This window comes from Balaenoptera physalus, assembly GCF_965194825.1.
Source record: "Balaenoptera physalus genome assembly, chromosome: 17".
In the NCBI taxonomy this organism is placed as follows: Eukaryota; Metazoa; Chordata; class Mammalia; order Artiodactyla; family Balaenopteridae; genus Balaenoptera; species Balaenoptera physalus.
In genome coordinates, this window is record NC_138895.1 from 16,766,175 (window position 1) to 16,780,505 (window position 14,331).

Sequence of the window (14,331 nt, forward strand, 5' to 3'; positions counted from 1 at the left end):
TTTGTGCTAATTCTATCAAAGAGGTAATGAAGATGAGAAATAAAGACTGAAGCTGGGAACTTTTTTTTTTTTTTAGATCCCAAAGTATATACACATAAGATAAATGAACCCCAAGAATGGTATTTTCAAGAATTTTTTAAGAAATTCACTAAAAAATGCACATCATTCTAAAATGTACATAAGGAATTACAGTTAGCTGTATGCGTAGTTAGTTACAAATATATCCTGGTTCCCAAAGTTCCATAAATCTCAACATGTAACTACATTTGCAAAAGTTTTTTAAAAATATTTATCACGAGACTGGCCATATTAGATTAATTATTCCCCCAACCTTATACTTGGGTCCCCTCTTTTAAAAAAAAAAAAAATTTTTTTTTAACTCAAATTAAGCCAGCATTACTTGGAGTTGAAGCAAAGAAAAAAATGTATATATAGTATAATGAATAATAGATGGAAACAGTATCAACAATGAGGAAAAAAACTATAAAAATGGCTGAATATGATGCCTTCAGTCATATCCCAAATCTGTGCTCAATATCACACACATTTCAGTAAAATGGAATTAAGGCTAATAAGATGATCATATCTGTGAATTTTATTCTAATTTAACTGAAAATACTCATAGACTATTCTTTTTTTTTAGATTTGGAACTACATATGGAAAGCGATTCATGTATATATAAAGAAACAAGAAAAGTTCAAAGACTGTTCAAAGCAAAATGAAGATTTGTCTGTAGATTCCCTGCAGAAATTTATAAAAGTAGAATGCATGAAAAAGCAGGCATTTATTAACTGGAGAAATCATTGTAGAATTCCTTTACTTCTGTAAAACTTTAGATGGGGGGAAATACGGTCTCAACACAGTTTTTTAAACCATCAAAATCTAAGCTTTGTGTTTCCTAAACATTTCACGATAAAGCCCTGTTATACTTTTCATTCAAGGCTGCACATATTTTCAAAGGTTTTTATTTACTTATTCAACAAGTTATTAGTTAGATTTTGCTTTTTAAGGTCAGATTTGTAACTATTGATCTGAACTTCTGTTAAAAAAAGAAAGGAAAAAGAAAAGGGAAAAGAAAAGAAAAGGAACAAGTTTATTACTCTGAGTTAAATTATAACCATCTAAAGCTTATACTACTTAATCATGGGTCAATACGTAATTTTGTTAGATATTATAAAAAAATAAAGGAATAATTCCTATATTTTGGAACTCACAGAGGGCTTGAAAAATGGCAAGAAAGAGCAGAAGTATTTCTAATCTGTATGTGCTTTGTGTGAACCTTTCTGGAAAAATATAGCACATTTTCTTCAAAATTATATGTTAACCCCAAAGGAACACAGAGAGCATTATGCATTTTGCCTACTTGAATATGGAAAAACAACCTTGTTCCTTAGAGTCCTACTTCCTCTCTTTCATTAAGCACTAGGGAATAAATCATGGATTCACTAAATCTCAGTGGTGAAAGGGATTTTAGAGGTAATCCAGTTCTACCTTGTTCCCATGCACGAGTCTTCAACAGATTATCACCAAGTAGTAATGAGCTAAGGCTATATGTGTAACATGCTTAGAATAGCAGTGCTACATAGTAAGTGCTTAATAAACGTTATTTATTCTTTTTAGTAATAGTCAGGCACTGAATATCTCCAAGGACCTAAAGCTGATGCCTCCCAAGAAAATCAGCCCATTTCATCTTTTCCTGTAACTTGTAGTGTTTAAGGACTATCATTGGTTCAATGACTCAAAAATTACAATGTATGGAGAATTTAAGCTACCAATGCAAACAACTTTTTTGGCAGCAACTTAAAAGGCCTCAGAACAAAATCTCAATTTAATATGTAATATTTTATAATATAAATGCGGAATACATTTACAATTTTAAAACTTTTCACTGAGCTATAGGATTATAAACTTTATTTTTTCCAAATGCCCTTCATATTAGACTATCTTTTCTCATTTTTAAAGGTAGGTGAGAACATTGTAAGATTTTCAAGCCTGGTCTTCCAAAGTAATACCAAAATCTATTCAACTCTTATTGGCAGTATAGGTAAAAGCCACTATTTTCAGTTAAAATTGCAGCACATCACCTTTGTCCCAATAAGTTAAGACAGCCTTCAAAGGACTCTAATGCACCAGGTAATGAGAAGTTCACCGTAGACTCATGGCCGCGTATGAAATAGCCCAGTTCTCTCCTTGCTGCCATTGCAGATGGGTCTGTGAATTACAGTCCCCATTCAATATCACAAATAGATCACACGTTCATTCGAAAAATTTTGGCAGCTCTATTGTTTTAAGATAGCAGCCTGACTCACAGTTTGAATTTAAAATATATAAATAAAGGGTGTGTCAATTTTGATTGAAATCAGTCACTGTATTTAAAAAACTACCCTAGGGCAAACAGAAAGATAACCATTTTTTAAAAGACAAAATGAAATGCTAATTGATTAAATTAAAATATAGATCTGATTTTTAGTCCACAGTAAATGATGTCTATTTTTTTCCAAAATAATTTGGCATCGTAGCAAACAACTAATTCCAGTGTCTAATGTGAACTTTAATAAAAGTCAACTCCATGGATGAAACTATTTTAAGTTGCTTGGGTTCCATTTTGCCACCAACAGTTTCCTATTTTGAGAATACAAGTGGTTAAATGCAGGCATAACTAACGAATTATGAACATTTTTCAGGGCATATAATTTCACACACCTGAAAACAAAATATTTTTGAAGTTTTTAAAGTTAACCCTCCCAGCCTACCAGATAAGGTCAGGTAAACGTATGTTTTTTAAATGTTTCAGAGAATCTTCGATGGACAAGTCACTAAAAATCACTAACGTAAACACCAAGGTTAAAAAAAGTAAAATGTGTATTTGATCATTGTTTCCTATGCCAAGAAAATCTATTTCTTTTATTTAAATAGAAATTAGAAATGCAATTTTAAATAACATATCACTTTAATCATAAACAATCTAGCATTTATCTTTTCTTTCCTTGTAAAACATGACTGATATTAATATTGGTTAATTGGTTAATATTGGTTACCCAAAGCATAAAATTTTATTTTTGAAAAACATTCGAGATGGCTATCCTTTGAAAGAAATACAACAGCCTCATTAAAGAAATAAATGAGCATACACTATATACCTTGCCAAATGATGTTTGATATAATAAAACATTTGAGAATTTCTAGACATCAAAATAAATTTCAATACATATTAGGATTCCTAAAAGGAATTTTAGTTTATACAGTATTTAAGTAAAAACAAGAACTAGGGCTTCCCTGGTGGCGCAGTGGTTAAGAATCCGCCTGCCAATGCAGGGGACACGGGTTCGAGCCCTGGTCCAGGAAGATCCCACATGCCACGGAGCAGCTGAGCCCGTGTGCCACAACTACTGAGCCTGCGCTCTAGAGCCTGTGAGCCACAAATACTGAGCCTGCGTGCCACAACTACTGAAGTCCGTGCACCTAGAGCCTGTGCTCCGCAACAAGAGAAGCCACCACGATGAGAAGCCTGCGCACAGCAATGGAGAGTGGCCCCCGCTCACCACAACTAGAGAAAGCCACGCACAGCAACGAAGACCCAATACAGCCAAAAATAAATAAATAAAATAAATTTAAAAAAAAAACCTAATGCATTTAAAAAAAAAAAAAAACAAGAACTAGTGAATGAACAGCCATCCATTTCAATATCTGCACAGCCCATTAGCAATGATCTCTTGCGTCCCCTTATATTATACACACCGTATTTCAAAATGAAAAAAATAATGAAATAAAATCAGTAATTTAAAAAAAACTTCTCATTTTTCCTTTCTCTTATAAAAAGAAGGGAGAATTGTTGAAAAGGACACAGGATTATTTTTTTTAAACACTACCTGGAAGAAGACGGATGTATTTATTGTTTTCTGATAAACATATAACATGTGTACATATATTGCTTAATAAAGGCATGCCTGTTCTCCTTTTGGTCCTCACAACAATTCTGAGATACACAGGACTGAAATATCCCATTTTAGAGATGAAGACCCTGGCTAGAAATGATCAGAGAGATTTGCACACACTCCAGCTAGAACTTCAGCCCCAGCCTCCAGCTGCCTGCCAAGCCCATGCTCCCTCCTGTACCTCACAGGTATCCACTGACTTGAACTGATAAGAACATAAGCTCAGTTATTGCCTTATTGATGTGAGATGGGAGTATACGTTCATAGCGTTGCAAGGATCAAAATTTTTAAAAATAAGACACTGTTAGTCTGATTTATGTTAAGTTTGAATTTGGGAGAACTCACAAAGAAATTTCAGGAATTCCTTTGAAATATAAACATTAATTGAACTAGTTTAACCAAGTACAGCACTTTGGAAAGATTTCTTCAATGAATAAGATTTATTTGCAAAAAGCTCATGAAATTTTTGGTATGTGATTGTCAGGTTATTTTGACCACCTACTTTCCCATATTCACATACAGTTAAAATGAATCTATACTGTTATTTTCTTTTATAATCCTATTTTCATAAAAGAACATATGTAAGAATTAACTTCATTCTCTACTTAAATTATCAGAAATTTTCCATTAATGGAGGTCCAACTAATGAGGTTTCACAGCAGCGATGTTTGCTTTCAGTGGACCTCTACTTTCATGAAACCTAATAGAGCAGGAAAAGCTCTGAGCCTGATTCTGGTATGTTTCCAAAGATGCTTGGTTCCCTGGAGCCACATGTAGCAAAGTGGCCAAACTAGCATATGTGAATATTTCTCTCCTTTTACATGACAATTATATTCATTCATTCATTCATTCATTCATTCTTTCATTCAACCAAAGATTTTTTGCATCTACAATGTGCAAAATAGAGAGGGCTGAATGTCAGAGGGAGGGTGATTATTCCTCTCTCATATTCTCTGCCCTCAGAAAACTCACAGTCTAGAAGGCAAGCAGATTTGTAAATAAGTGTGGACAATTTAAGATAGAATAAAATATATGCTAATTAGTGGTTCAAAGCATTTATTGTGTGAAGAAGAAAAAATTCTGTTTGGGGGAACAGATAAAGATAAATAAATCGACATCTGGATGTCCCCAGGTTGCAAATGAAATGCAATAGGAAAAATAAGAGTTTTATTAATTATATTTATATAATGTTTATATAAATACTGAGTAGAGATAATTTTAATGCAAAAATAGGTTGATGAGATCACTGTATTAGTTATCTACAGCTGTGTAACAAAATTACCCCAAAACTTAGCATCTCAAAATAACATGTATTTATTATCTCACACAATTTCTGAGAGTCAGAAATCTGGGAGCAGTTTAAGTGTTACTGAATATCAGGGCTCTCATGAGGATGTACCTTAGCTGTCTGCTGGGGTTGCTTCATCTGAAGGCTGGACTGAGGCTGGAGGATTCACCTCCAAGAAGACTCCCTCACATGGAAAGAGGAAGAAGGCTTCAGAGCCTGGCACACGGGCCTCTCCACAAGGCTGCTTGAATGTCCTCACAACATGGTAGCTGGCTTCCCCCCAGAGTGAGTGATCCAAGAGAGAGCAAGGAGGAAGCCACAGTGGCTTTCATGACCTAGTACCCACAGTGGCACACCACTTCTGCTCTCATTTCTACTTATTAGAAGTGAGTGACTAAGTCCAGACCATACCCAAGGGGAGGGATTCATCTCAAGGAGTTCATCATCAAGAGACTCCATGTCTTACAGGGAGGAGTACTGTAAACATATTTTTAGATCACTACAAACACATTCAGGAAGGTGATACAAAATGTAGGAGTGCTTCTTTATGTATTCCAAGCACCTTTTTAAATTAATCATAGAAACATTGTTGGTATTACATATAAACAAAATTATACATGTACAGAAGAAATGTGGACATCAAAGAACCCTTATCACAACATCAGTACCAATATAAAAATATCCTGTGGGCTCTACAAATAAAAATGTTCATTGACTGAGGGATGAAGAAGATTGCAAAAGAAATGATCAGGAGACCTTAGAAATGTGAAGATGTGTCATATGAGGGTTCAAATGCAATCCTGGAACTGTGGTATTGGGTCATCAAACTGAGCACTTGTTGGGTTTGCAAAGTTGCTCCGTGTCCTGATGGGTCCTCCTGCCCATCCCTTGGCAACAAGCACATATTTATTTTGTGATGCATAAACTCTGATTATCCAGTACCATAGGAACATGAATGGATTCACACTTTGTTAGAACTAGAAGAGACCTTCTCCTCAATTCTTCATTTTATAAATGAAGAAAATGAGGCTCAGAGGGCAGAAATAAGTCAAATCCAGGATGATGGAGCAAGCCTGATAGAAATAAAAGGAGAAACCTTGACGGAGGTGGGAGTGCAATGGTAGACTCACCTGCAGTGCTAATAAGAACAAGGGCGGGGATCCTCCATTTATCTGCAGGCATTAATATCGCCCTGGGGCTCTGTTCTGTATTGTCAATACTTTCACACCACAACACATGCCAAAGAGATCTTCTAGCCCGTACAGCCCAAAATATCTACTATCTGATCCTTTAGAGAAAAAGTTTATTGTATTTTCACTACAGTGAAGTGACTTTCTCAGAGAAAGACAAATATTATATGATACCACTTATATGTGGAATCTAAAAAATAGTACAAATGAACTCATTTACAAAACAGAAACAGACTCACAGACTTAGAAAACAAACTTATGGTCACCAAACGGGAGGCAGGGAGGGATAAATTGGGAGTAGGGAATTAACAGATGCACACTACTATATATAAAGTAAACAACAAGGAGTTACTGTGTAACACAGGGAACTATATTCAGTATCTTGTTATAAACTATAATGGAATAGACTTGAAAGAAAAAAATAGATATATACATAAAATGTGTAACTGAATCACTTTTGCTGTACACCTGAGACTAACACAATATTGTAAATCAACTAGACTTCAATTTCTTAAAAAAGAAATAGATTTCTTATTCTAGCTCACATTTTTGGTCACTTTTCAACATCACAGCTCTAGACCAGAAAGTGGCTTTATTTTTCTTTTACGTATTGAAGCTGCCCTTCCTACTTCCAAAAAAAAAAAAAAAAAAAAGATCCCAAAGTCTGTGCCTTTTCCTCAGAAAGAGAGATGCGAATGCCATCATTGCTAACTGCTCTGCTCATACATCCGGTTCCAAGCACCATGGTCACTGAGCTCTCAGCCCCTTGCATGTTTAAGCGTGCAGGTCAGAGGAAGGTCAGAGGCAGTGAGTCTAAATGGTTAGAGCCCCTTTCTCCTTTTTTTCCAGCATCAGCCACAAGCAATTTTCATCCTTGTCACACTCTATTTGTTTGATGCATAGGGACCAAGTGAGCTATCCCAGGACACAAGATGCCGGTCACCTCAGATAAACAAACGTTTACAGAGTGCACATAAAGGGCTTGACATTGTGTTTGGGCTAGAAATATAAACAAGTCACCGTCCTGGCTCTGGAGCAATTTTCCTGTCTACGTTTTATTCTTCACCTAAAATACCCAACTGGTAATACAGCCTGGTACCCAATTTGAACTTTAACAGCCAGTCTCTTCTAACCTCTCAGATCGCATTCCAACCTGGGCTCTTTTAATGGGCCCAAACCAGCCTTGCCCATGCAAAGGGAAATATTGCCTTATTCCTTCCAGCATGGTCTGACATCCCAAGACATCATCTCACCTTAACCCTGTGAATGTGGGTCCATTACAATTCAGTTAAGAAATAGTATCTCATCCCCCTAGTCAAATCCATTTTAATTAAATAACAATGAGCATCTTTAAAGCACTTACTATTTGTGTGCCTGGCATGGTGGAGATAATATTAGTAACATCAACAAATGCTAAGACAGCATTTCCTGTATGTCAGGCACCATTCTAAGTACTCTCACACATATAAGCTCATTCAATCTTCTCAGACACCCTGTGACCTAAGTCATTACCATCATCCCCCTCTACAGACAAGGAAAATGGCCCCAGGGAGGCACACAGGCGTGCCGGACATCACAGGGCCGGTGAGCTGCATAGCTCAAATCTGAACCCAGGGAGTCAGGCTCCAAAAACTGTGTTCTCATTCACTAGCTGTCTTTCATATGCTATCTCTAATCCTATAAGAAGGTACTCTTAACCCTTCTTTACAAATGAGAAGGAACTGAGGCTGAGAGAGGTTTAAAAACTTGCCCAAGTGCAGGGCAAAGACTGAAGCAGATATGTCCCACACAGAGTGTCCTGCCCTTTCCAAAAAGATGCCCCACAGGGCTTGATACTAGAGGCGGTATATATTGCTTGATAGTTTACAAAGTGCTTTGGCATATGATATCTTATTTCTTCATCACAGAGACCCAGCAATATAGATCTTATTATCTGTAATTATAAAAACAAAATTGAGGCTTAGAAGTTAACATAACTCGCCCAAGGTGCCTTAGTCAGTAAGCTGTGGCTCAAAACTCGGTATTCTGATTCCAAGTCAAGGTTTTCTTCACTATGCCCAACTGCCTTCCATTTTCAAGGTAGCATCTATTTGCCGTGCACCCATCATAGCCAGTTTAGCCCCAGTTCTAGGCTTTACTGCCTGGGGCTGAAAATGCAAAGCATTGCTTCTGTCAGATCAAGTGGGAGAAGAGAAACTGGCTTATTAGGGATCCAGCTTATAACTGATAGTTGTAACAAAGAACTTAGGTCATCAGGAAAGAATTTTATATACATATATATATTCACCAGTAGATATTTCCATCAAAATGATTAGCATGTAGGTGATGGTACATCAAAGGCTAAATCTGTAAGATGATGAGATAGGACTGAAACTGTGGTTTCAAACCAGTGCCTCCCTGAGTACAAACTGGGGGTTTCTTGAAGGTTCATGGTGGGCACCTATTGGGTGGTCTGCTCAGTTCCTTCTCTGGGCATCAGCCGCAGAATCATGACTCATGCAGCACCAAGCAGAGTCTTTCTGCATGGTGGATGGTTCAGTAACGTGTAAACCATGGTCAGCAGGCAGCCAACGCTACACAAGGGAAGTACAAAAGCCAGTCTACAAAGAAAAAGAGGACTGAAAAACATATTCAGAGAAAAATAGAAAGAAAATTGCTTGAATTTCCTTTCTTAAGACTTTCCTTCTGTTTAAGTCTTTCTTAGGACTTTTCTTTTGTTTGCTTAAGCCAGCTCATGGCGAATTCCACTACTTGCAACCAAATAAACTAGAGTTATTCAAAGTGCTAAGGTGGAGGGAAGTGGGATGGGTAGGCAAACAGATAAGGTCTGAAGCCTCACATTCTTCTTGGGCTTTGTTATGGGTTGAATTGTATCCCCCCGAAAAAGACAGGTTGAAGTCCTAATCCTTGGTATCTGTGAATGTGACTTTATTTGGAAAAAGGGTCTCTGCAGATGCTATCAAGTTAAGATGAGGTCATTAGGTTGGTCCTTAAACCAATATAACTAATATCCTTACAAGAAGAGGAGGAGAGACAGAGGTAAGGGGGAGAATGCCAAGTGACAATACGGCAGAGATCAAAGCACAGTAGCTGCAAGCCAAGGAATGCCAAGGATTGTTATAGAGGTCTGGAAGTTAAGAAGCAGCAAGGAAGAATTCCTCAACAGCTTTCAGAGAAAGCCCTGCCAACACCTTGATTTTGGACTTCTAGCCTCTGGAACTGTGAGACAATAAATTTCTGTTGTTTTAAGCCACCCAGTTTATTGTACTTTGTTACAGCAGCCTGATGGAACTAATACAGGCTTCCAATAAGACACTCATGATTTTAAAAAGGAAACTGAAAACTACTGAATTCTATATTTTTAAATTTATCTAAAAATTTCACTTACATAAAATATCTCACTCATGATAAAGCTGAATAAATGTAATCTTGACCTAATTTATAATTTCCCAGTTAATTTGGCTTATACAGATGTAATGTACATATATTTATATACTACTTTTAGAAATCTCTGCTTAATAGTGTTCTTCTCTCTGTTAATAAAATATATATTTAACTTTACCATTTTGGTTAAAAGTCACTTTGCCTTTTTAGAATGTCCAAACATAGAAATAAGGTACATACATATTTTAGTTCATGGTTTTCTTGCAAAACCCAGCATCTCAGCAAAAACTGCTGTTAGCATTTCAAATTTACCGTAATCTAAAGAAGATGCAGTTATGAGAATACAATGGAGCCCAAAGATATAATTATTCCAAAAAGCTCTAAAATATCACCATCTGAAATTTTTGTAATAAAAGTAAATTAACAATCTACCATGTATAATAAAAAGCTCCTTTAGAGTCTCAGGAGACCTGATTCCCTCGACAGCTAACAACATAAACAAACATATGTAGTGTTGGTGTTTATAATACCTGGCACTGGTATAATGGTTGCATTCAAAATTTTTTATTGTGCACTTGAAGGCGGCCAGATAACTTTTTATCCATGACCACACTTTTTTAGCGATATTTACAGTAAAAGTGCATGAGAGGTGTACTGTACTTTTCAGTTATCAAAGAACTTTTAAATACATGACCCCACTGGACCTACAAAATTATAATTTTAAATAAGAGAAGGTAAATATTATCATCTCTGTTTTCTAGTTGAAGAGACTGATGCTTGGAAATCTACCCCGGATCATACAATTAGTAAAAATCAAAACCCAGTCTTCGGATTCCATATCTAAAACGTAGTTTTCATGATACCAGGATTCCATCTAAATCAGACGCAAGATTTAGGTAACTGCAGAGCTCACAGCTTCTAAGGAAAAGATAGTGATTTATTTTTTAATTCACTGTTTTAAAAAGAGTTAGTAAGTGCTTTTCTTATCTTGACATAATTTCCCTGTAGAAATCCTCATAAACTAAAGAAACTGAAAGATGCAGCTATAGCCTGGCCCTTTGATGTCTGTGTTTCAGAGGTGTCTACCTCGGAGAGGCCAACCATGGACCTACGGAGAGAGAATGGGGCTGTGCTTATCCAAATGGGACTCCTCAAGAGGGGATACTGGAGTGGCTAGAATTATCACCAAAATGATGTAAAGCCCCACAAATGTCCTCCTCTCCTTTTTGTCCTCATGAGGCAAGTGAAGAGTCGACAAAACCTACAAAATCTCGAGCTACTTCCTTCTAGATGCGGAAAACACACAAGTAGAAAATTCCAGAATAAGAAAGGTGGAATTTCTGATTTAAATGTTTTGCCCAGGACTGTATCTCTTTAGGATCAAAATGAGAAGCTACTTCACCTCTGCCCCTGGTCTCTGGTCACATGAAAGATGTATTTCCAAAGTGCCACTATGGTCAGGAGGCTACATCCTAGGAATATTGGGGGTACAGTATACTCTTGTGTTTACTCTGAATATATTGACTTTTTTAAGCAAAACTTTGAAAGATGAATGTGGCGTGCAAGTCACGTTGGGAAGTACAAGAATTTCTGGTACCAAGTCTCCTTTTAATCCTTTAGTTTCCTTCAACAACAGCAAAAAAAACCAGACAACCCAAGTGAAAAATGGGCAGAAGACCTAAATAGACATTTCTTCAAAGATGACATACAGATGGCCAATAGGCATATGAAAAGATGCTCAACATTGCTAATTATTAGAAAAATGTAAATCAAAACTACAATGCAGTACCACCTCACACTGGTCAGAATGGCCATCATTAAAAAATCTACAAACAATAAATGCTGGAGAGGGTGTGGAGAAAAGGGAACCCTCCTACACTGCTGGTGGGAATGTAAGTTGGTGCAGCCACTATGGAAAACGGTATGGAGGTTCCTCAGAAAACTAAAAATAGAGCTACCATATGATCCAGTGATCCCACTCCTGGGCAGATATCTGGAAAAGACAAAAACTCTAATTCGAAAAGATACATGCACCCCAAAGTTCATAGCAGCACTATTTACAGTAGCCAAGACACGGAAACAACCTAAATGTCTGTCAACAGATGAATGGATAAAGGAGATGTGGTACACATATACAATGAAATACTATTCAGCCATTAAAAAAAGAACGAAATAATGCCACTTGCAGCAACGTGGATGGACCTAGAGATTATCATACTAAGTGAAGTAAGTCAGAAAGAGAAAGACAAATACCATATGATATCACTTATACGTGGAATCTAAACTATGACACAAATGAACCTATCTACGAAACAGAAACAGACTCACAGACATAGAGAACAGACTTGTGGTTGCCAAGGGGGAGTGGAGGTGGGGGAGGGATGGATTGGGAGTTTGGGGCTAACTACTACAAATATAGAATGGCTAAACAGCAAGGTCCTACTGTATAGCACAGGGAACTATATTCAATATCCTGGGATAAACCATAATGGAAAAGAATATAAAAAAGAGTGCATATATGCGTATAACTGAGTCACTTTGCTGTACAGCAGAAATTAACAGAACATTGTAAATCAACTATACTTCAATAAAAAAATAAATTTTAAAAAATCCTTCAGTTTCTTGAGTTACCTTACTGCTTTCAGCTAAGTTCTAGGCCCTCTTCCCATCTTAAGCCTGTTTCCGCACCTTCCTAAGAAAAGGGGAAACCTGAGAGCCAAAGAAAGTGAGCCTGGAGGAGCCCACCTGGGGCCCAACACACAGGGACCTCTGAAAAGACTCCTTGCCCTTCGTGGTTGAGTAGGCAGGGGCCAAAATGCCCGGAAACGGCTTCTCCAATGCCACACACTGTTTGCCCTTGAAAAGCATCACTCCCTAGTTTTCTACTTCTGAGGCAGCCAAGTATCTTTCAAGAATAAAACTGCTTCACTCTTCACGTTATCAAAACACCTCCAAATGATATGGAATGAGATGGCCCAATAAACACCATTTTGGTAGGACAGGTACAAAAATTTGAATCATTATATTCTTTACCTGTTTTTTTTACTTGTCTCAAATCTTAATTTCTTAAGTTTTAAATGAGAACTGGCAGAATATAAAAACCTCAAAAGAAATATTATCTGCAGCATTTATTGGCAGAGATTGTTAAATCTGTTAGTGATTCGCCAACACTGCAACGTGCATGAATATAAGGAGCAGTTACATACAAGGGGCAGAAAATAGTAAGTTATTCGTGCATTTATTTTTCACTTATTTTATATGCACTCCAAAACTATTCTTCATATAATAAGAACATCGAATATCACAGGCCCATAACATAGGTTTAAAAGGCCGAACAAACAACTTAAACGTGTTAAGGGTGCTTTTCCTGTTTAGGGTGAAAGCTACACCATACAGAATGATCTCGAAATGCTTTATGTGAATTACCTCACAAGATGATTTAGGAGAGCCATAAAATACACTCTGTAATTGCATACAGTATGACTGCAGAAGCACCTTGATAGCACTTGGCCCTTTGTTATTAAAATACTAATCCATTAGCAGTTACTGCTTATTACATAACCACCAGAAGGTCTTGTAAAACACACATTTACAGGAATCACAATGTCATTACTAAAGATCACACTTCGGGTTTGTAATAACTCTATGGTGAACAAAGCTGAGCTACATAGGGAGGGTGGGAGGGAGGGAGACGCAAGAGGGAAGAGATATGGGAACATATGTATATGTATAACTGATTCACTTTGTTATAAAGCAGAAACTAACACACCATTGTAAAGTAATTATACTCCAATAAAGATGTTAAAAAAAAAAAAAAAAAAGCTGAGCTACAAAACCACAGGTCTAAAAGCATCATAACTGATGAGAGACCTTTAAAGGCAAAGTCACATAGTGCCACCCCAAATATTGCTATGGAAATTTTCCAAGGAAACAACTCTAGCTTACTGAAATAGGCTTTTATAAAATTAAAATCCGTTGACTTTTTTAAGTTCGAAACAAAGGCTATTTATAAGATGAACTCTTATTGGGAATATTTGTTTATGAGCCAAAGGAAACTTTTTTTCTTCCCGATACGAACTTGAGGAACGTTTCTGAACCCTTTCTCTTGTGCTCACAAGATAAACAAACAAAATAAAACCTCAGGTTCTCCTTAATTTAAAGCCCACTCAAGAGTTTATCAAACTGTGAAACTCCCGCACCAACCACACATTTTATTTTATTTTGCTTTTTTATCACACATTTTAAAGATACACGCGCGCACACACACGTATACATCAAAACAAATACATACAAAACAATCCAAACTTAGACATTAATTTCAAGTTTCACGAGACAAATATATGTTTTCCCTGAGGCAAAGGAAAATGTAAGTCTAAAAATTATGTTAAGCATATTGGTATAATTAAGTAATACTAAAGGTTGGTTTTTTCCTCTAGACCTCTACTTTTGATAACTGATACCTTTAAAAAAGACATAAATTAGGTTAGGCTGATGAAATAATGTACTACTTAATTCATAACTTTAAAAATCATT

The 14,331-nt window shown here is 36.5% G+C and overlaps 1 protein-coding gene across 5 annotated transcripts in view; it reads right to left on the reverse strand.

The window, feature by feature from the left end:
* The window catches only part of EYA1 (EYA transcriptional coactivator and phosphatase 1), a 325,931-nt gene that overhangs the window by 299,913 nt on the left and 11,687 nt on the right, over positions 1–14,331 (reverse strand). The gene's annotated exons all lie outside the window — the stretch shown is intronic.